Raw genomic sequence first — 25460 nt, forward strand, 5'->3', positions numbered from 1 at the left:
CACTTTTCCTAATTATTCCAGTTGAATATTAAATGCAGACATTTAATGAACATATTAAACAGTTATTTAGAATTTGTGAAAGTGTTCATGTATGTTAAGGGGCGATAGCAGAATTGTTTTCTGGTGGGAAGCAAACATGTAGTGGTCAGCTATTAAGTTTTACGGATGTAGGCCATAAAATGTTGAGAGGTGAATCCCCCTTGGTCCTGTGTGAAGACGTCCCGGCTAAATTATCCTACCCTTATATTTTCTATCTCTTGAATTTTTGCTTGTTTTTCTTTTTTGATTCATACCGTTACATAAAATGAGATGTCTTAGTAACTTTGCATTTGTTTTAATAGTTTGTGTCATTACATTTGGTGGGGGGCTTGTCCAGGAGGGTTTGAGTTTAATATCCGTTTCATTAAATGGCATCATCTTGGTTATTGCATGCCATGTAAATGTTTAGAAGATTTGGTAAACGTTGCAGCCTTAATGCCAACAGATTTGTATTTAAAAGTGTATTAAACTTTCTAAATAATTATAAATATATATGAAAAATACCTTAATTATGAACTGTATACCAATGATACCGTTAAAGATAAATTATAATTTTCCAGTGTATAATGAACAATGCTATTACTCCAAGCATGTTGTGAGTTCAAGTTGTAAATGTCTTTGATGATAAGTAGTATGGCAGGTTCTTAACGGTGGTAATATTTGCAGAATTAAACAAATTTAAAAACTTAAACATATATGGTCTCTTCCTGTAATGATTTTCAATGTACACCTTTCCTTCACAGAATGTAAATTACACTCTCAAACAAAATCATAATCATCTTCTATAAGATTACAAAATCTGCATTTCTTTGATTAATTGGTAGACTCGTTGGCTCGGCAGGTCTTCCATATACAATTTATAATATATGCGACGACACTCCCATGTATGCATACAACTTTTATTTTGTTTTACAGTAATATGTTTGCCAATGACATGGTTGGATGTACTTCTCGCAAGAATATATTCTTTATCTTCTCGAGCATGCTTATTTTCTTACTTTCTTTGGTAACTTTAACTTTGTTCCGCCTTTTGCATATGCATACACATGCTTTTGTGTGTCATACACCATTAATCCAATTTCAGTTGATGGATCATTTTTCATAGCGTTCTTCACAGTTGTTTCTGAGCAAGATGAATAACGGTTTTAGTACAAAGTACTTGACTCAGGCTCCTCGGGAGTTTCCTTGCAGTTTGTGTCTTAGCGTTTCCAGAAGGCTATATTTTTCACGTCCCTTTCGCTTCATTTTGCTCGCTGGGAACGATGTGTCACTTAGTCCCAGTACTTTGGGATAAGTGATTTAAGTTAATCTTCTGTCATCAACTTAACATTTTCTTCATAAATCTGAAATACAGAAATACAAGTGCTCGGTCACAATACTGGAGTAAGAGAAAGACAAGAGTTGGTGTGTTACAGATTATTATATTAAACCACACAGACATCTTTCTTTGTATTTTTCTCATGTTAAATTTTTTTAAATAATATTAAAAATCTGTAATTACATCATATCACATTCCGAAAATGGCGTCACTGCTTCTTCTGACATAGAAGAAGATCCATATCATTACGTACAGTAATGAAAGCACGAAGATGAATAAAGAACTCTGTTACTTTTTTGCATTAATAACACTACAGCTATATAGTCAATCATTGATAATTGCACATTTTAAAAGTACTCATCCAGAAAGTGAATTAAAATTTGACACAAGAGAGATTTCGCTTTCCCGTAAGGTAGGGAAAACTGATTGTTCTAGAAGAATTATGTAATTTCCAATTGGTTGGGCTAGGTCATATGAAGATGCAATTTCGAAATAAATTGAGTAGTACAATCCGTCACGTGGGATATGTTGTGAATCTAGTCGTGATAGAAGGCGTATATGCGGAGAGAACTGAGCATTCAGGTTAATTCCTGTTTTGGAGTCATTTTCATTTTGAATCTCTGTAGACTCTTTTTATATTGAACATTTATTTGGACTGTTCAGTGGCAATAGAACGTTATACTTTTTTGAGATAATAATAATGTTTTGGAACTGTTGTGAACTATTTAAAGTACATCTGAACAACGAAAGTTTGACAAAGTCACGGTTTTGAAATTTATTCTTAACTTTTCATTCATTTTGACTGTCATAGAACTTTATCAGAAATGTTTTGGATTCACATCACAATCTTGTAAGTTCCTCTCACATCTTAATTTATAACTTTGATAATTGAATTATTTGTTTTAAAAAATGGTTGGTTTTCGTTTTTTCTATTACTTTGTTTGTGGCCATACAGACGTAACAGTTTGACCACAAACGTGTTCATTTGTTGAATAGTATACATAGTAAACATAAATATTAAGCTTTGAAGTGCAGCTGGCATATATGCATCAATTACATGACTTTAGGATGTTATACATATATCAGGTAGTAGTAGTAGTAGTAGTAGTAGTAAACTCATGTAGCAAATAAGAACAAAAATATTGCAACTCTGTTTAAAACTAATCTATGTTGTTTACACTTCTTGTCATTTTTCTGAAATAATAACTTCTTTGCCTTACATATAAGAAAATATGAAACAGCAACGCACACCTTTTAATATTTATTCTGTTTCATGCAAGTGGTCTCACTAACAAGCAACTTCTGAGTGCGAATGGATTTGACAGTTCATTTTGTCCCTATTTCCAAGGACCTCAAGGCAATAGTCGTTGTCAACTAAAATGTTCTGAAAGCGCAAACATTACATATCTTTTCTCTCTAATCACATATTGATTACATGTCACGAAACTCTAATAATATCATATTTCCATGGTTTTTAAGTTTTTATATTTGTATGATACCACAGTAAGCCGTGCCGATCCCAGTAATTGCTCCTCACGTCATGCAAAACAAAACACGACCCAAACTCCTAATTAAGAATTATTCCCCTCTCAAATCGCTAGAGATATATATATGCAGATAATTCTGTATGTTAAGAACTAATGGAAGGTCCATTTAACGAAGTTTATCCATGTTTCGTAGTATCGCAAATACTGTACACTAAGATGTCTGCTCCAAGAATTAGCTAATTACTCGGATTAAGAAATATTTTCCTAAAACTCACTCACCAATCAACAAAAACTTACTAAAATCCAACAAAGCAATAAACGGAGAGACATATATTCAAGTAGCATATACCCTAGGTTTATGACAATAATATTCCTAAACAGATTGCAATGAAACGTGTGGTTGTCGACATTGTAATGATTTTAGACGAGTTCAGCATTGAGTAAAAGCAGTTCTATGTTGAATGACAATTGCCTGTGGGATGTGATGGTTGGGGCTAGTAGAGCTAGATCAAGATTTTGAATACTTTTTTGAAATATCACCAAGACCAGTGGAATGATTGCAAACGGCTTCTCTTTTGATATCACTAAGTTGTTTAGATTCTTTATATATTTCCGATATTTTCCAACATTTAGGCAGGTAGGTAGGACGAAGTTTAATAACAAATGTTCACAATCATGGCTATAAAGAACGGATTACAATCACAGTTCCAAAATTATGAAGTCAAGAGGACAATCGTTAACAGCACACGATGTACACGCCCCCTTGTTGAATACTTCTCGTTGTGGGTGACTGAAATTTTACACATCAAGCAATTTTATTTCTTCAACCAGAGTGACCTTGACCTTTTACCCCAAACTCAATAGGCTTCTTTCTGATCCTAATTAACATCAACCAAATGTTTGGTTAATGTGCCCAGGTTTGTGTTAAAGAACAATTGTTATACGTGCGGCCTTTATCCTTTTGACGCCAAAATTAGGCCTTATACTTTACCCCAAGTGTAAGCCATCCACAAATTTTATGAACTGTATATCGTGGGGAACAAAAGTTATTGTGCAAAACCAAATTGGTAACGGAAAGAGAGGGACGGACAAACATCGTAACATAATATAATCCACTTTATGGTGGGTGTATACAATTTTAAAAAAGAAAAACCTTAGCAAGGTAAAGACTTCCAGATGAACGTAAAATATAGTCTTACCAGGTACAAGATAAATGGCAAAAAGTTTAAAAATCTAAAATATTTTACAAATCAAATCCAGTGCGTTAGTTATAAGTTCAACATGTTAGTTATATTAGGCACTATTTTGAACATAACATCTCAAAACATTAACATAAGTTATGTTGCACTGTCTGGAAGTATTTGCACTGCACTGAATGTGACCTTACTGGAGCTGGCGAAACCAGTCCTGTTTCTGTTTTTATTCAGCAGAAGCCAAATCCAACTCAATAAACATATCATGTTCAAATGTGGGCTTTGATGAGGGTTTTTCTGTTGAATGTAAGGAGAAATTTTTTACTGGTTCTTAAAGCTCCAAGAAGTCTCTGAGAGCAAATATTAACGATTTTCTTCAGTAACAGAACAAAATAATGAAAAGAAACTGTTTCATCTCTTCTCTGCTCTACAATCTCTTGTGGCGAAACTTCCCTACTCGGCAAAAACTTCTCAATATCTACATAAAACCTGGATAAAAGAAAATAAGAAATATGAATTTGCCTTCTCCAGGTCCTTATGAAGGTAATTACCGTATACACATAATCTATGTTTCTTTTTATTCAGCTGTTAATATTATCATCATGCAATAAGCTTGTTTAACAGATGAGACAACTGCAAAAGAAATTTAGATTTTAGATTCAAATTTCCTCTTTTTATACGACAAATTCCATATATGATGTAAATTATAAGTTTCCACAATATTAGCCAGAAAACCAAAACATGTGTGCAATAACTTTGTAATGTCCTGGTGCGTTATTTGAAATATTACAGAAGCATTTCTTTTCTTTTGGTTTTATTGTTTATTTGTGAAGCGGAGGAAATAATGAGTTTGACATTTGATATGAATAAGATGAGGCCGTCAGGTATCATGTTTTCCGTGTGCCAGATCCAAACAGTTTTTTCCCCGAGACGGACCAAAAATTGAATTGCGTGTGATGCACAGCTTTCAGTGAAATTCAAAGGATGGGATTGATAAAGTCGTCCAGTGAGATGAAATCTTGTACGCCATAGTAAGCATTAATACCGAAAGTAATATAGCTTTGTTCTGTCCACAAAATGTACACTTTTTGGTGTTTTTAAGAGAATAGCTTGTAAGAATATTTGTTGCATAACAAGAATAGCTTTTAAACACGCTGACATACGTTATCCACAAAACTTTTGATGCACACCAGCTTCAAGCCTGGGTGTGCATTGCATAGATGGAGAATTATCGCAGCAAGGCTAATAACACCTAGTAATTAGCAAGGATAAGTACACCTAGTAATTAGCAAGGATAAGTACACCTAGTAATTAGCAAGGATAAGTACACCTAGTAATTAGCAAGAATAAGTTCATTTAGTAATTAGTAATAATAAATACATGAAGTAATTAGCAAGGATAAGTACACCTAGTAATTATCAATGATAAGTACATCTAGTAATTAGCAAGGATATGTACATCTAGTAATTAGCAAGAATAAAGTACACCTAATAAGTAGCAAATCATTTTCTTCACTTTTAAAGCTCTTGTTTTCTATTTGTGCCATTCAATACACAAGTAATTTTTGGCAAATTACAAAAGTTCAGTGGAAACAATAGGGACTATTGTGAAGATATACTCTGACACGTACACTTTTGGTGTGTCGGAAGAATATAATGATGGTGACAAATAGGATATAATTCATATCTAATTTATTCTAAAACATCTATATGCACATTTTCAAGAAATCAAATGTATCCTTGATTTAAAATAGAGACACAAGGATAGATAAAACTTCGATCGCTGGTGAAGTGTTGGAGTAATTAAGTTATGAAAAAAGTGACAGTTGTATAGACCAAATGATTCAACCAATCAAATATATGTAGCTAGTGAAAAGTGCTCATACCAAATGATCCAAAACAATCAAACCTTGTAGCAAGTGAAGAGTGTACATACCAAATGATTCAACCAATCCAAACGTATGTAACCACTGAAAAACTTACATAAAAATAGTTCTACCAATCTAAATCACAAAACACTTTATAGGTTGGTTTGCAATTCCTTGCGCTATATTTGTACCTGCATATATATCCACAAGTAACGGTTTTACGAAGAAAAGTATGGGAACAGTATCCTGTCACTAAGGGACGATAAAATTGCAGCTAGATATTAGCAAAATGCGTCAAGTATGGAATGAATGAAGATCATAGATTCCTCTTCTCGAATGCCCAAAGTAAACGTTGTCCAGATGAATACATTTTCTTTTGTTTCTTTACCTGCATAACAATTATTAGAGATCATATCTATTTTCCTCCTCAGAAAGATTGCATTTCAGTCCTAAATCACTGAAGCAAGCTAATTTACATCACCAAAGGTATGCATTCAATGACCTACACACATATTCACAGATGCTGAAAATTTGACTAACAACCTACTCAGGCATAACACAGTTCTGGCCCCTTTTTAAACATATTTACTTCAGCTGACGTCACTGCATCCGCCATGATAATTTGCAAAGTCTGTACCGAACGACGTAGACCAAGATCATTTCAGCAATTCAAAGGTATGATCATGCAGAGCCTCCAGGTGAAGGTCTGTACCATTTGCCAGACGTAACCAGTTCCAGCAATCTTAATTGTTCTAAATTGTATGTGTAGTCAGTCCTATTTGCAGACAACCATTGTACCTTGCATATTAAATGTTTAGATCCTCTTGCGAAAATATACTACACATAATCACGAGGAAGTAACTGGTTCAGACCCTCTGTTCAGTGAGCAACTTTTTCGATGAAAAATACAACCATGTTTGTATAATATTTTGCTTGATTATGGAGAAAGCGGAATTTCTGCATCTTGGAATCAAGGACCTCAATAGACAATCGTTGTCAATTAAAGGGTTCAAATACTACATTATTGTTTGTTATAATCACCTAATGGCCGCACATCACGAAACTCTAAATTCACACTTGCACTTTGTTTTTTTCAGTTTCTTATTTGTTTGATTCCTTGGTAGGTGTTTCCACTGTTAGGACTCTATCGTCTTAAACAATGTAACAGAAAAGTGTGAAAACCAACAAGTTTTGTAAAATTAGCAAACACTTTATTTCTCTAAAATGCAAAGTGAAAATGTAAAAATTAACTTAACGGTATTGCGAATTAATCCCAAATAAATCCTAGAATTGCTAACACAGTCCTAAAGAATAAAATTCTGAATAAACTTTAGTGGTATTCCAAAATAAATCCAACCCTGAAAGTTTTGATGCTCATGTGATGCCCTAAATGGAAACGATGTGCAAACAGTCATTTGTTTAATCGCAATAATAATATCCATTGAGATATCATTATTTGAATTTCACTATAAATCCCAGTCTCTAATTCTAAAAATATTATTTTAGATGGGCACTTTACATTTCTAGTGAATAGATAATTTAAATATAGAAATCCCAGCCCAAATGAAACACTGGACATAACAACAAGACTAATTTCTGAATCAGATGTTTGCTTATGGATAAATAATTTTCCATTAAACAAGATTTTATACTGCTCTACCTGACTTATATCACAGTTAGCAATGTCTAAAAATAACATTTACGCAATAGAACATTTCATTCTGGAAGGTTCCAAATCTTACAAGATAACCTCTTAGTTATAAATATAAGGCCTGTTACTAAAATTATAACAAAGAACATGGTAAATACGATGTTCTTGACTCAGACTATGATGATCTTAATATTTGCCCCTTATTCAGAAAAATGTAAACACAATGTTGCTTACAAAACTGTCACTGATTCTGGACAATGTCAGCTACAAAAATACAATTCTACATAACCCACAGTTTATAATGAAACAAAATTAAAAATTATTACAACCGATGCAAATTATATCCATAACACCATGCACCACAAGACACGATCCAAACAGCTAATACAAAGAATTATTCGTATCTAAAATTGCTAAACATGTATATATCGAAATATCCAGTGAATCCCATATTTTGAGAGATTGTGGACCAGTACATTTCTGGTTCTGAAATTTATACAGAACATTTCATTCTTTTGGACTTTAAGAGAACTTTTTCAGGATTATTTTAGATTCAGATCAATAAAGTTCCTCTCACATTTTCGTTTATAACATTGATAACTAACCTGATAAGTTGTTTTTAAAAAAATTGGGATTTGCTTCTTTCTGTTATTTAGTTTGTGAACATAGAGTCATAATAGTATTAATAATAAAAATAAAGGTAACGTGTCAAATCCTTAAAACATATGTTCAAATTATTTTATATAAACCACATTTCCTCAGATGGTACATCATCATACACCTTCATCAATTTCACTTGAAAATATTTCTGTCGCAGGTGGTGGAAACTGACACTTGACAAGAATGTGGAACTCAAAACTGACACTTGACAAGACACTGTGGAAACTGACACTTGGCAAGAATGTGTTCCACTGATAGTGGACACTAGCAGGTTATGCACTCTTGATGGCATACACCCTTCAGAAAGTAGGCATGAGTCAGGTGTGTATGTTTGATATGTGAATGTACAGTACCACCTCACTTAGGTGGGTTGCTTAGTATGAGGAGCTTGTTTTCAGAATTTACATTACACATTGCCAAGTATACAGAACATACTGATTTGTAAAATGAGTTCAAAATACTACATTTTCCATTCAGAAATAGGTGAATACTGGGAGGGTTACACTGCTTTATCTGCCCTTTCGTTACCCTTAATGCCATTGTGACTCAATAGTCAATTCAATGCAGTGGAGGGGGAAGGATGCTGAATGTGGTCTGGAGAAATTCTGTGACAACTTGCTGGATTCATGACTCAATGAGGCAAAGTATTTCCCATGCTGTGGCAAAGTGCCAGAGTCTTGCCCCACTGGGAGATGTGAAAAGGGCAGTGTGAGCATAGCATCATTCCTTATGGAAAGGAGGCTGGTTTGGAGAATGTTTGTGATTTGGACTTTTAATGTAGCTTTAACAATTTTTCAGTCATATCACTATGATGTCTGCGGTGTGACAGTTTTATGATGATGTCTAGCACTAAGACATCATGCCACAGACATGTAGCATCATGTCCCTTCCATTCACATTATTCCGACATCAGGATGACCAGTCCTGACACTAATTCCCTAATTGCTGATAGCCAGGCAAGGCAGCTGCTAGCACAATTTTTATGTCTTTGGTGTGACTTGGCCTGGGATCGAACCCACGACCTCACGTATCTGAGGTGGACGCTCTAACTACTGTGTCTGGTGTGGAAAATAATTTGGGCAAAATTAATTCCCATTGTCAAACATCTCGTCATCACCGGAAACTGTGGTTTTGACCTGTCACAGGGCCTTGATGACAGTTTCACTATTGGCTGTAGAGGTCCTTCCTGTTTCTCTTGTCACTGTTTTGAAATGAAGACTGAGTTTTAAGACAGAGACCTATGTGAGATTGGCTGAGGTTTAAGACAATGACCTGTGTGAGATTGGCAGCCTGCTTGTGGACTTCCTCAGCATCACTACTGAGAAATCCTTTTCGCTGAGCTATAGGTTACCTGACACTGTAGTTATACTACTGATGTACTGCTCTGTTCAGGACACCCACCATTCATGAAACTGACTCCTAATATCACCATCAGGAAAATCAGACCTGCCAAACCAAACAAGATTTCAGAATGGCTGTTGATATTTTCAGACAAATTTTCAGTAACGTGTGACAAAATCAAGGTACAGCTATTGTCAACTTGGGAAACATGCATTTACAGTTCAGAAGTTTTATCTGAGACTGCAAACATTATGTTCAAGTAAAATGTTTGTAATTTACACTTAGACTTTTATTACCTCCAGTAGAGTTTCAGAAAATGCAGATCCAAACCCCATGAAGCTCAATGGCTTCTTGCTGTATCACTCAATCTGACATTATCTTTGTGGTTTCTTTTCATTTTCTTGTGGTGATGGCAGTCATCTCTCACATCATGAGACATATTCAAATCAACACATGCTGTCCAATAATAGTAACTGTTGCCATTCCATTTTATCCCCCACCATAATCTGAATATTCTGTTTTAAAATACTGTGCTAATTGTTGAAACATTTTAAGAAGATTACTGTCACTTTTGCCTTCAACTTGGTTTCATTTACTTGACACCGTTTTTAGAAAATACTATCAGCAAGAACTTTATTATGCAATGAATTTGCATGAAAAATATGGGCAGTTTAAAGTGTCTCAGGTACTCCATTTAAGTCAGTCTGGTTCCCTGACCAACTCCTGAATTTCGTATGAAACCTGCATCTGGCTCAAGCATGGACAAAAGTCAGTATCTGGATTTGACTACAGCGGTCATATTTACATAATTTTTGCTACTATTCTATAAGTCCATAATTCAAAGGTAATTTCAGTAAGATTTACATTAAAATCACAAAGGCTGTCAGGTCCGAAGTATCAGAACATGAGGGGAGGCTGTTGTTCAGCTTGTTGGAATATAACCATATCGAACATTGAATCTATTGCAATGTTTCAGACCACCTACTGCGTATAAATGATGGGGTCCTGATCCATCAATACTTATAAATAAGGGCCTTCAAATTCTCTGTCCTGCCAGATCTCTGTTGATGGCCGAAACCTAAATATAAACAAATGGCATATATGTCTTAAAGTAAGCCCTAACTGGATAGGAGTCACTGCTGTGAAGAGAAAGGTCTGCTGTTCATGCAGTGTGTAGTCACTTTTCAACATTATATTGAAAGCAAAAAATGTTGGGATTGTTGGGTCATTTTGGAAAAAAAGATGGAAAAATATTCAATAAAAAAAGTAGGAAAAACTAGGGCCACAGGAAAGACTGCTTTCTCTAAAAATATACTCAAGGGTGCTGAAATTTTGTTCATTTCAGATCAATGTGACATCTGGCCACCAGTAAAAACTGTTGTTAGCCATTATGGCTACTCTCTCTCTAGAGGCCCAGTGGTCTAAAGAGCTCACCATTACGAATCATTGCCATTGCACCTCTGTCTGCGTCGATTCAAGTCGCAGGTTCGGTCAATGTGGATATGTGAGAAAGCTTGCCAGTAGCTTCTTGTGGGTCGGTGGTTCTTTCCGGGATTTTCCCAGGTTCTTCCTCCACCATTTATACTGGCTGTCATGTATAGCCTATTGTGTGCTGAAAAATGACATTAAACCCTATAACAACAACAACAACCAACAACTCTCTAACATTAAAAAATTGATTTGAAAGGGTACCTGACTAAAATCTGTCAACCATGTGACAAGCTCACTTTATTTGAGAACACTGAGCATTTTGTGTAATAGCTACAAATCACCAACAAAGGAATGGGTTGCTCCAAAAAGTGCAAAATGTCATCAGATGTTCTCAATATTGAAGCGAAAGTGAAAAGCAATTTGACCAAACAAAAAGAGAGGGAGACCCTTGATCACTGCTGAGAAGTTTGATGTCTGCATGATTCAAATAAACATCATCAATTACACCTTCTGACATCAGTGCTGACGTAGAATGGATAGACACTAACAGACTCATTTTACTGACAATTTGGGTTTGCTCCAATATTATTGATTATTCATAAATACTTTGCTGAAAGAATAACTGTGTTTTGTTATTATTCATATCTAACAATGATTTTTAACTTTTCTATCAATGACACAAACAATGTCTAGAAAGCTAAGCTTTCGTTCTCATGCTAAGGACTTTATCAGCAGACATATTTAATCTTTACTGACATTGAGTGATGTTAACAATCACTAGAGATTACGTCAGTCTGCTGATGAAGTCTTTAGAGTGAGGACAAAAGCTCCAAGCTTGCTTTACTGATATTGGTTGTGTTCAGTCAAATCTGGTTAATTAGGCCACTGGTTAATTGGGATATCCGCTTATTTGGGACAAATCTTAAAGAATAAAAACAGATTGAAAGAATAAGAAGAATTTGCTTTGCTAGTTTGGAATGACATGCCGCTTAATTAGGACAGGTACTGCTAGATGGCACGCTTGTGGTGTGTTGCGTGACGGTCATTAATGCAGTGGCGTGGTAGCCATTACAGTGTTCATCGCTGGTTCAATCAGTTATATTCCTATTTTTGTTAAGTTCAATAATTTTATATGTAATTATTACTCACAAATGTGTTTTCCACATCTAAATAGGCCAACCCTCTACTAAGGCCACTTTCCTGCTGTAGAAGGGGAAGATTTATACGAGTGGACCACTGTACACAGAGCACAATGAGAAATACAGGTGAAATCGGTAAAACATCATATTACGCATCATGTTACCTTACTGTGAAGAGGACAATAATAAGCAGCACAAATGTCTACAATAATTGCTTGCACAAGCATTCATATATAATACCAGACAATTAAGTAACATAATGCATATACTGGGTCGAGTACAAGATATGTGAATGAATGTACTACTAACCATTTGGCAGGTAACCAAAATGGCATCAACAAGTATGTTGCAAAATGACCTTCAAGTGAAAACATAGACCTGCCAACTAAAACAAAACTGAATCCAGGACTGGGTTTTACGGGTCAGTCTTGAGATGGAGAATGACACAGTAAAATATCATCCTTTGAAATGGACTAAATGAATGGAAATTCCTCAATGTATTTCTTTCTGTAGTGGATATTAAGTGATTGTTCATTTTCCAGATTATGTTTTTTTTATATAAAAAAATGTATTCATTGTAATGAACTAAAGACAGAGCAAACCAATACATGTTTCAAATCAACTTTATAATGGTATTTGTTGATGCTGGTTTTGACAAAACAAACCCCATAATTTGTCCGAAAGTGATCAAAAATTACTCATCAAACAAAGAATGTGCAAAAATGTTTTTTGGAAAAATTTAACTTTCATTCCTGCCATGTGAATCTGGGATATTATCAGATAAATTGAGACAGCTGGCAGGTTTGTAACTTTATCACAGATAGAATAACTAGAGAAATAAAAAGAAATAATGATGAAGTATACTTTCCTGTGTCAGAAAACTCTTCAAAACCTCTTTAAGCATGAAAAACTCACTAAAAGAAAGCAGCTTTGTGAGGTCTCCAAAAACGTAACACAAGTGGAGGTAGTAAATGAGGCATGGCTAGAATCTAGCACTTTATCCAAGGGCTTGATCTGCAAGGTAGTGGTCAAACTCCTAAGACATTATGACTGGCTAACGTATTTGAAAAAGATACAAAATATAATTTTTAAAACAACTAATTTCAATCGAACTCTTCAAAATTATATGAACATGACAGAATAATCAAAGGCCATATCTATAAAACTATTTCAAGACTTCAGGGATCAATCCTGGTAAACAGAAAATTTGAGTAGGAGATTGTACTCTGAATCAAAAGTTTGACCTTCAATAACTCTGTCAAGTATTTTTATGGCAATATACTGTTTTATATTTCTTTTTTACAATTTGTTGAATAAGTCAATAGACTCTATTACTGAGTTTAAGTTTTATTAACCTAAGGCTCAGTATTATTTGTCAGTACTAAAAAAGTTCTATAACATATCACACATGATCAGCCAGACTGATGACCCTTTCATCTCAATGCAACAGAGCTATTCGGTTAACTGTTTTCAGATGATCACTTCAATGTAATGTTGATGATTCTAATATCATCATGTAGCTTGTCTGTTTTAGGATTGGTCTTAACCACACTTATATTTTGCACCACCTCCATTCCTTTGGTCACACTCCCAAACACTGTGCTTATTACCTAACCAGGGCTGCAAGGAGAACATAAAAATATATAATACCTAAGACGAAAGAAATTGCCTTAAAAATTTCCATAAACAAATCTAAATGAATTAATTTTATGTCAGTCAGCATGACTGATGTATAGAGCAGTGTCTGAAAAACTCAGAAGCTATGATGCAACCTGTTATATCCAACTTCCTTTTACAAAAAACATGTTACAGAGGGATTCCCCTGTATATATTTATAGAATTGAACAGCATGTCAGCACTATCCTGGCTACACGCTATACAGTGCTTATTAAAAGTTTAGTTCCAAAAATATAAAGGGATCAATTTCTAACATCTTCGGGAAGATAAATCCATAAAAATGAAAGGAAAATGCTGTTTTTGGAAAGAAATGTTTCAAGGATTTACTTCTTTTACAAATGTGCTATGGTCACATTTAATGGCAGATTGGCATGATTTTCTTATGATGCTTTAAATCCCTGATGTCAGTAAGCTCTTATGGTTACATTTAATGGAAGATTAGCACGGTTTTCTTATGATGCCCTTAATCATTGATGTCAGTAAGCACTTATGGTCACATTTAATGGCAGATTGGCATGGTTTTCTTATGGTGCCCATAATCCCTGATGTCAGTAAGCTCTTATGGTCACAATTAAATGGCAGATTGGCATGGTTCTCTTATGATGCCCTTAATCCCTGATGTCAGTAAGCTCTTATGGTCACATTTAATGGCAGACTGGCACGGTTTTCTTATAATGCCCTTAATCCCTGATGTCAGTAAGCTCTTATTGTCACATTTGATGGCAAACTGGCATGGTTTTCTTATGCTGCCTTTAATCCCTGATGTCAGTAACTCTTATGGTCACATTTAATGGCGGATTGGCACGGTTTTCTTATGATGCCCTTAATCCCTGATGTCAGTAAGCTCTTGTGGTCACATTTAATGGCAGATTGGCATGGTTTTCTTATGATGCCCTTAATCATTGATGTCAGTAAGCACTTATGGTCACATTTAATGGCAGATTGGCATGGTTTTCTTATGCTGCCCATAATCCCTGATGTCAGTAAGCTCTTATGGTTACATTTAATGGAAGATTAGCACGGTTTTCTTATGATGCCCTTAATCATTGATGTCAGTAAGCACTTATGGTCACATTTAATGGCAGATTGGCATGGTTTTCTTATGGCGCCCATAATCCCTGATGTCAGTAAGCTCTTATGGTCACAATTAAATGGCAGATTGGCATGGTTTTCTTATGATGCCCTTAATCCCTGATGTCAGTAAGCTCTTATGGTCACATTTAATGGCAGACTGGCACGGTTTTCTTATAATGCCCTTAATCCCTGATGTCAGTAAGCTCTTATTGTCACATTTGATGGCAAACTGGCATGGTTTTCTTATGCTGCCTTTAATCCCTGATGTCAGTAACTCTTATGGTCACATTTAATGGCGGATTGGCACGGTTTTCTTATGATGCCCTTAATCCCTGATGTCAGTAAGCTCTTGTGGTCACATTTAATGGCAGATTGGCATGGTTTTCTTATGATGCCCTTAATCATTATGTCAGTAAACACTTATGGTCACATTTAATGGCAGATTGGCATGGTTTTCTTATGGTGCCCATAATCCCTGATGTCAGTAAGCTCTTATGGTCACAATTAAATGGCAGATTGGCATGGTTTTCTTATGATGCCCTTAATCCCTGATGTCAGTAAGCTCTTATTGTCACATTTGATGGCAAACTGGCACGGTTTTCTTATGCTGTCTTTAATCCCTGATGTCAGTAACTCTTATGGTCACATTTAATGGCGGATTGGCACGGTTTTCTTATGATGCCCTTAATCCCTGATGTTAGTAAGCTCTTGTGGTCACATTTAATGGCAGATTTGCATGGTTTTCTTATGATGCCCTTTATCCCTGAAGTCAGTAAGATCTTATGGTCACATTTAATGGCAGATTGGCACGGTTCCCATATGATGCTTTAAATCCCTGATGTCAGTAAGCTCTTATGGTCACATTTAATGACAGATTGGCACGGTTTCCTTATGATACTTTAAATTCCTGATGTCAGTAAGCTCTTATGGTCATATTTAATGGAAGAGTGGCATGGTTTTCTTAGGATGCCCTTAATCCCTGATGTCAGTAAGCTCTTATGGTCACATTTAATGGCAGACTGGTACGGTTCTCTTATAATGCCCTTAATCCCTGATGTCAGTAAGCTCTTATGGTCACATTTGATGGCAGATTGGCATGGTTTTCTTATTCGGCCTTTAATCCCTGATGTCAGTAAGCTCTTGTGGTCACATTTAATGGCAGATTGGCATGGTTTTCTTATGATGCCCTTAATCCCTGATGTCAGTAAGCTCTTATGGCCACATTTAATAGCAGATTGGCACGGTTTTCTTATAATGCCCTTAATCCCTCATGTCAGTAAGCTCTTATGGTCACATGTAATGGCAGATTGGCACAGTCTTCTTATGATGCCCTTAATCCCTCATGTCAGTAACTTTTATGGTCACTTTTAATTTCGGATTGGCATGATTTTCTTATGATGCCCTTAATCCCTGATGTCAGTAAGCTCTTATGGCCACATTTAATAGCAGATTGGCACGGTTTCCTTATAATGCCCTTAATCCATGATGTCAGTAAGCTCTTATGGTCACATTTAATGGCAGATTAGCACGGTTTTCTTATGATGCCCTTAATCTCTGATGTCAGTAAGATCTTATGGTCAGATTTAATGGCAGATTGGCACGGTTTCCTAATGTTTTAAATTCCTGATGTCAGTAAGCTCCTATGGTCACATTTAAAGGCAGATTGGCATGGTTTTCTTAGGATGCCCTTAATCCCTGATGACAGTAAGCTCTTATGGTCACATTTAATTGCAGACTGGTACGGTTTTCTTATAATCCCTTAATCCCTGATGGCAGTAAGCTCTTATGGTCACATTTGATGGCAGATTGGCACGGTTTTCTTATGATGCCTTTAATCCCTGATGTCAGAAACTCTTATGGTCACTTTTAATGGCGGATTGGCATGGTTTTCTTATGATACCCTTAATCCCTCATGTCACTAAACTCTTATGGTCACATTGAATGGCAGATTGGCATGGTTTTCTTATGATGCCCTTAATCCCTGATGTCAGTAAGCTCTTATGCTCGCATTTATTTGCAGATTGGCACGGTTTTCTTGTAATGCCCTTAATCCCTGATGTCAGTAAGCTCTTATGGTCACATTTGATGACAGATTGGCACGGTTTTCTTATGCTGCATTTAATCCCTGATGTCAATAACACATATGGTCACATTCAATGGCAGATTGGCACGGTTTTCTTTTCATGCCCTTAATTTCTCATGTCAGTAAGCAGTTATGGTCACATTTAATGGTAGATTGGTATGGTTTTCTTATGATGCCCTTAATCGCTGATGTCAGTAAGCTCTTATGGTCACATTTAATGGCAGATTGGCATGGTTTTCTTATGAAGCCCTTAATCCCTGATGTCAGTAACTCTTATGGTCACATTTAATGGCGGATTGGCATGCTTTTCTTATGATGAATTAAATGCCCCATGTGAGTAAGCTGTTATGGTCACATTTAATGGCAGATTGGCTCGGTTTTCTTATGATGCCCTTAATCCCTCATGTCAGTAACTCTTATGGTCACTTTTAATTGCGAATTCGCATGGTTTTCTTATGATGCCCTATCCCTGATGTCAGAAAGCTCTTATGGTCTCATTTATTGGCAGATTGGCACGGTTTTCTTATGATTCCCTTATTCCCTGTAGACAGTAAGCTCTTATGGCCACATTTAATAGCAGATTGGCACGGTTTCATTATGATGCCTTTAATCCCTTATGTCCGTAAGCTCTTATAGTCACATTTAATTGCAGATTGGCATGGTTTTCTCATGATGCCCTTAATCCCTGATGTCAGTAACTCTTATGGTCACATTTAATGGCGGATTGGCATGCTTTTCTTGTAATGAATTAAAAGCCTGATGTGAGTAAGCTCTTATGGTCACATTTAATGGCAGATTGGCATGGTTTTCTTATGATGCCTTAAATCCATGATGTCAGTAACCTCTTATGGTTACATTTTATTACAGATTAGCACGGTGTTCTTATGATGCCCTTAATCTCTGATGTCAGTAAGCTCTTATGGTCACATTTAATGGCAGATTGGCACGGTTTCTTTATGATGCTTTAAATCCCTGATGTCAGTAAGCTCTTATGGTCACATTTAATGGCAGATTAGCACGGTTTTCTTAGGATTCCCTTAATCACTGATGTCAGCAACCTCTTATGGTCACATTTAATGGCAGACTGGCACGATTTTCTTATAATGCCCTTAATCCCTGATGTCAGTAAGCCCTTATGGTCACATTTGATGGCAGATTGGCACGGTTTGCTTATGCTGCCTTTAATCCCTGATGTCAGTAACTCTTATGGTCACATTTAATGGCGGATTGGCACGGTTTTCTTATGTTGCCCTTAATCCCTTATGTCAGTAAACTCTTATGGTCACATTTAATAGCAGATTGGCATGGCTGTTTTATGATGCCCTTAATCCCTGAAGTCAGTAAGCTCTTATGGTCACATTTAATGGCAGATTGGCATGGTTTTCTTATAATGCCCTTAATCCCTGATATCAGTAAGCTCTTATGGTCACATTTAATGGCAGATTGGCACGGTTTTCTTATGCTGCCTGTAATCCCTGATGTCAGAAACTCTTATGGTCACATTTAATGGCGGATTGGCACGGTTTTCTTATGATGCCCTTAATCCCTCATGTCAGTTAGCTCTTATGGTCACATTTAATGGCAGATTGGCACGGTTTTCTTATAGTGCCCTTAATCCATGATGTCAGTAAGCTCTTATGGTCACATTTGATGTCAGCTTGGCACGGTTTTCTTATACTGCCTTTAATCCCCGATGTCAGTAACTCTTATGGTTACATTTAATGGCGGATTGGCACAGTTTTCTTATCATGCCCTTAATCCTTGATGTCAGTAAACTCTTATGGTCACATTTAATGGCAGATTGGCATGGTTTTCTGATGATGCTTTAAATCCCTGATGTCAGTAAGCAATTATGGTCACATTCATTTAATGGCAGATTAGCACGGTTTTCTTATGATGCCCTTAATCCCTGATGTCAGTGAGATCTTATGGTCACATTTAATGGCAGATTGGCATGGTTTTCTTATGATGCCCTTTATCCCTGAAGTCAGTAATCTCTTATGGCCATATTTAATAGCAGATTGGCGCGGTTTTCTTATAATGCCCTTAATCCGTGATGCCAGTAAGATCTTATGGTCACATTGTACGGCAGATTGGCACGGTTTTCTTATGATGCTTTAAATCCCTGATGTCAGTAAGCTCTTATAGTCACATTTAATGGCAGATTGGCACGGTTTCCTTATGAAACTTTGAATCCCTGATGTCAGGAAGCTTCTATGGTCACATTTGATGGCAGATTGGCATGGGTTTCTTATCATGCCCTTAATCCCTGATGTGATTAAGCTCTTATGGTCACATTTAATGGGAGATTGGCACGGTTTCCTTATGATGCCCTTAATCCCTGATGTCAGTAAGCTCTTATGGTCACATTTAATGGCAGTTTGGCACGGTTTCCTTATGATGCCCTTAATCCCTGATGTCAGTAACTCTTATGGTCACATTTAATGGCGGATTCGCATGCTTTTCTTATGATGAATTAAATGCCTGGTGTGAGTGTGCTCTTGTGGTCACATTTAATAGCAGATTGGCACGGTTTTCTTATGATGCCCTTAATCCCTGGTGTCAGTAACTCTTATGGTCACTTTTAATGGCGGATTGGCACGGTTTCCTTATGATGCCCTTAATCCCTGATATCAGTAAGCTCTTATGGTCACATTTAATGGCAGATTGGCACGGTTTTCTTATGATGCCCTTAATCCCAGAAGACAGTAAGCTCTTATGGCCACATTTAATAGTAGATTGGCACGGTTTCCTTATGATGTCCTTAATCCCTCATGTCAGTAAGGTCTTATGGTCACATTGAATTGCAGATTGGCACGGTTTTCTTATGATGCCCTTAATCCCTGATGTCAGTAACTCTTATGGTCACATTTAATGGTGGATTGACTTGCTTTTCTTATGATGAATTGAAAGCCTGATGTGAATAAGCTCTTATGGTCACATTTAATGGCAGATTGGCTCGGTTTTCTTATGATGCCCTTAATCCCTCATGTCAGTAACTCTTATGGTCACTTTTAATTGCGAATTCGCATGGTTTTCTTATGATGCCCTATCCCTGATGTCAGAAAGCTCTTATGGTCTCATTTATTGGCAGATTGGCACGGTTTTCTTATGATTCCCTTATTCCCTGTAGACAGTAAGCTCTTATGGCCACATTTAATAGCAGATTGGCACGGTTTCATTATGATGCCTTTAATCCCTTATGTCCGTAAGCTCTTATAGTCACATTTAATTGCAGATTGGCATGGTTTTCTCATGATGCCCTTAATCCCTGATGTCAGTAACTCTTATGGTCACATTTAATGGCGGATTGGCATGCTTTTCTTGTAATGAATTAAAAGCCTGATGTGAGTAAGCTCTTTTGGTCACATTTAATGGCAGATTGGCATGGTTTTCTTATGATGCCTTAAATCCATGATGTCAGTAACCTCTTATGGTTACATTTTATTACAGATTAGCACGGTGTTCTTATGATGCCCTTAATCTCTGATGTCAGTAAGCTCTTATGGTCACATTTAATGGCAGATTGGCACGGTTTCTTTATGATGCTTTAAATCCCTGATGTCAGTAAGCTCTTATGGTCACATTTAATGGCAGATTAGCACGGTTTTCTTAGGATTCCCTTAATCACTGATGTCAGCAACCTCTTATGGTCACATTTAATGGCAGACTGGCACGATTTTCTTATAATGCCCTTAATCCCTGATGTCAGTAAGCCCTTATGGTCACATTTGATGGCAGATTGGCACGGTTTGCTTATGCTGCCTTTAATCCCTGATGTCAGTAACTCTTATGGTCACATTTAATGGCGGATTGGCACGGTTTTCTTATGTTGCCCTTAATCCCTTATGTCAGTAAACTCTTATGGTCACATTTAATAGCAGATTGGCATGGCTGTTTTATGATGCCCTTAATCCCTGAAGTCAGTAAGCTCTTATGGTCACATTTAATGGCAGATTGGCATGGTTTTCTTATAATGCCCTTAATCCCTGATATCAGTAAGCTCTTATGGTCACATTTAATGGCAGATTGGCACGGTTTTCTTATGCTGCCTGTAATCCCTGATGTCAGAAACTCTTATGGTCACATTTAATGGCGGATTGGCACGGTTTTCTTATGATGCCCTTAATCCCTCATGTCAGTTAGCTCTTATGGTCACATTTAATGGCAGATTGGCACGGTTTTCTTATAATGCCCTTAATCCATGATGTCAGTAAGCTCTTATGGTCACATTTGATGGCAGCTTGGCACGGTTTTCTTATACTGCCTTTAATCCCCGATGTCAGTAACTCTTATGGTTACATTTAATGGCGGATTGGCACAGTTTTCTTATCATGCCCTTAATCCTTGATGTCAGTAAACTCTTATGGTCACATTTAATGGCAGATTGGCATGGTTTTCTGATGATGCTTTAAATCCCTGATGTCAGTAAGCAATTATGGTCACATTCATTTAATGGCAGATTAGCACGGTTTTCTTATGATGCCCTTAATCCCTGATGTCAGTGAGATCTTATGGTCACATTTAATGGCAGATTGGCATGGTTTTCTTATGATGCCCTTTATCCCTGAAGTCAGTAATCTCTTATGGCCATATTTAATAGCAGATTGGCGCGGTTTTCTTATAATGCCCTTAATCCGTGATGCCAGTAAGATCTTATGGTCACATTGTACGGCAGATTGGCACGGTTTTCTTATGATGCTTTAAATCCCTGATGTCAGTAAGCTCTTATAGTCACATTTAATGGCAGATTGGCACGGTTTCCTTATGAAACTTTGAATCCCTGATGTCAGGAAGCTTCTATGGTCACATTTGATGGCAGATTGGCATGGGTTTCTTATCATGCCCTTAATCCCTGATGTGATTAAGCTCTTATGGTCACATTTAATGGGAGATTGGCACGGTTTCCTTATGATGCCCTTAATCCCTGATGTCAGTAAGCTCTTATGGTCACATTTAATGGCAGTTTGGCACGGTTTCCTTATGATGCCCTTAATCCCTGATGTCAGTAACTCTTATGGTCACATTTAATGGCGGATTCGCATGCTTTTCTTATGATGAATTAAATGCCTGGTGTGAGTGTGCTCTTGTGGTCACATTTAATAGCAGATTGGCACGGTTTTCTTATGATGCCCTTAATCCCTGGTGTCAGTAACTCTTATGGTCACTTTTAATGGCGGATTGGCACGGTTTCCTTATGATGCCCTTAATCCCTGATATCAGTAAGCTCTTATGGTCACATTTAATGGCAGATTGGCACGGTTTTCTTATGATGCCCTTAATCCCAGAAGACAGTAAGCTCTTATGGCCACATTTAATAGCAGATTGGCACGGTTTCCTTATGATGTCCTTAATCCCTCATGTCAGTAAGGTCTTATGGTCACATTGAATTGCAGATTGGCACGGTTTTCTTATGATGCCCTTAATCCCTGATGTCAGTAACTCTTATGGTCACATTTAATGGTGGATTGACTTGCTTTTCTTATGATGAATTGAAAGCCTGATGTGAATAAGCTCTTATGGTCACATTTAATGGCAGATTGGCAAGGTTTTCTTATGATGCCTTAAATCTCTGATGTCAGTAAGCTCTTATGGTTACATTTAATTGCAGAGTAGCATGGTGTTCTTATGATGCCCTTAATCTCTGATGTCAGTAAGCTCTTATGGTCACATTTAATGGCAGATTGGCACGATTTTCTTATGATGCTTTAAATTCCTGATGTCAGTAAGCTCTTATGGTCACATTTAGTAGCAGATTGGCATTGTTTTCTTAGGATTCCCTTAATCCCTGATGTCAGTGAGCTCTTATGGTCACATTTAATGGCAGACTGGCATGGTTTTCTTATAATGCCCTTAATCCCTGATGTCAGTAAGCCCTTTTGGTCACATTTGATGGCAGATTGGCACGGTTTGCTTATGCTGCCTTTAATCCCTGATGTCAGTAACTCTTATGGTCACATTTAGTGGCGGATTGGCACGGTTTTCTTATGATGCCCTTAATCCCTGATGTCAGTAAGCTCTTATGGTCACATTTAATGGCAAATTGGCATGGTTTTCTTATGATGCCCTTAATCCCTGGTGTCAGTAAGCTCTTATGGTCACACTTAATGGCAGATTGGCACGGTTTTCTTATAATGCCTTTAATCCCTGATGTCAGTAAGCTCTTATGGTCACATTTAATGGCAGATTGGCATGGTTTTTTTAGGATGCCCTTAATCCTTGATGTCAGTAAGCTGCTATGGTCACATTTAATGGCAGATTGGCATGGTTTTCTTATGATGCCCTTAATCTCTGATGTCAGTAAGCAATTATGGTCACATTTGATGGCAGATTGGCGCGGTTTTCTTTTGCTGCCTTTAATCCCTGATGTCAGTAAGCTCTTATGGTCACATTAAATGGCAGATTGGCATGGTGTTCTTACGATGCCCTTAATCTCTGATGTCAGTAAGCTCTTATGGTCACATTTGGTGGCAGATTGGCACGGTTTTCTTTTGATGCCCTTTATCCCTGAAGTCAGTAAACTCTTATGACCACGTTTAATAGCAGATTGGCATGGTTTTCTTATAATGCCCCTAATTCCTGATGTCAGTAAGATCTTAAGGTCACATTTAATAGCAGATTGGCACGGTTTTCTTATGATGCGTTTAATTCCTCATGTCAGTAACTCTTATAGTCACATTTAATGGCGGATTGGCATGGTTTTCTTATGATGCCCTTAATCCCTGTTGTCAGAAAGTTCTTATGGTCACATTTAATGGCAGATTGGCACGGTTTTCTTATGCTGCCTTTAATCCCTGATGTCAGTAAGCTCTTAGCCTAACAGTTTTAAAGACGAAATATGTCAAAGATTTTGCTTCGAGTGATGAAAAACAGTGATGGCATTCATATCTAATGGTATTTTAAAATAATACAAATGTGAACAAACAAGACGAAGAAACTTTCTCTAATGGAAAGCAGGCTTACAGTGGGTACAACTGTGATGAAGAACTGTGAACCATTGGTGTTTGAGCCAGCATTGGCCATACTGAGGGTATATGGTCTGTCATGTTTCAGACTGGGATGAAATTCGTCCTCAGATTCCCCAGGCCAGATTGACGCTCCTCCAGTACCATTACCTGGCAAAATGTAAAACAAGAGAAAACATAATCACTGTCCACTATTTCTTTTGCTGAATGTTACTCTCAAAATACAACTCTAGCCAAAGAATAAAAGAAAAACATAATTCAATAATACAAAACAAATGACAAATTTCAATGGTACCTGACCCTGATATGCTTGCACATTATTCAATGGTAGATCAGGGTCTTTAATAGTTTGCAGTTGGGCCGTGCATTTAAGTGAGTACATATGGTATATTATACCTTTACATTATACCTCACACAGCCATATTCCTTAAAAACCCAAATTTGTTCCTTCTTGGCAACTAGTAAACAGAGGTTTCAAGAACATAAGCATGTTGATATGAGCATCCATTCAGGATGATCAGTGACAAGAGTTTCAAGATGGCACCTGTGACAACCATCTTGGATGGCTAAGAATCAACGTTTTCATTAAGGACCAACTTGACCATGGATGAATGTTTGTGTAAAGTTTCAAGGCAGTCATTCAAAAATCATCAATGTAGTTTAGAAGGAATACCATGAAGCTTGAGTCAATGGACACACAGACAAAAGATGACAGAGATCAGGCCATCCCAAAATCTCTTCTGGTCTATGACCAGTAGCTATAATTAGCAGCAGAACAGCATGTTCACGTCTTTCTCACTTTGGCATTAGCCTTTCTCTGTTATTTTACAGATGTCTACCAGCATCCCCAACAAAACCTAACCGAAAAATAATCAAAATTTTTTGATCCAGACCACATTTAACTGAATACTGGTTTATCCAAAACCATATGTACATTCCTTGAACATTAAGATTTTGAACAACCTAAAGTTGTTTATCAAATTGTTTTAAGTTTATGGACCTATATCAAGCTCACTTTGATTATTTCCTAAAATAATGGTTCTTTTCGGAGAATCTAATGTACCATTTTATCTCTTGGGAAGTTTACCCTATATCACAGATTCGAAACTTACTCTATATGCATCAAAGATTACAAGACGATCACAGACTTGAACCAGGTCTTGATATCCTAAAACCCAGTTAATCTGAATATTGATTTTACCATGCCCTGACAAGTCAGAAACCGACTTATAACATGAATACAGATTGTTTGTAATGGTGATTCAATTTTCAAACAACATACATTTGTTATAAAAGTATATTCTCAGGAAAAAAAGGATAACCAGCAGCTTTACCATGCACTGATAGGGTCAATATGTATTTAAATGTACCAGTTGGTGAATCATAAAAATCATTTTAATATGAAAACATTTCTTTTCAAAAACTTAAGGACTAGAAAATTACTTCTTTATTTCTTTGGATGGAAAGAAATTGTGAACAGTCATCAGTTTTTTATTAATCTGAAATTTTTGGTTGTTATGTTTTTCAATAACATA

General features: G+C 36.7%; 1 protein-coding gene across 3 annotated transcripts in view; it reads right to left on the reverse strand.

Moving 5' to 3' along the window:
- Positions 1-515: 515 nt before the first annotated feature.
- LOC149770039 (peptidylprolyl isomerase domain and WD repeat-containing protein 1-like) overlaps positions 516-25460 on the reverse strand; it is a 66867-nt gene continuing 41922 nt past the window's right edge. For 2 of the 3 annotated variants that reach the window (XR_016418979.1, XR_016418978.1), the window contains 2 exons: positions 23924-24075; positions 7094-13746 (listed from right to left, as the gene is read on the reverse strand). The gene's annotated coding sequence lies outside the window, so the exon portion shown is untranslated. Of the gene's footprint in view, positions 1383-7093; positions 13747-23923; positions 24076-25460 lie in introns of those variants that run through there. The other variant, XR_016418980.1, reaches the window with a different exon arrangement.

Source organism: Sinohyriopsis cumingii, unplaced genomic scaffold, assembly GCF_028554795.1.
Source record: "Sinohyriopsis cumingii isolate HCF-2022 unplaced genomic scaffold, ASM2855479v2 utg002817l, whole genome shotgun sequence".
NCBI classification, from domain to species: Eukaryota; Metazoa; Mollusca; class Bivalvia; order Unionida; family Unionidae; genus Sinohyriopsis; species Sinohyriopsis cumingii.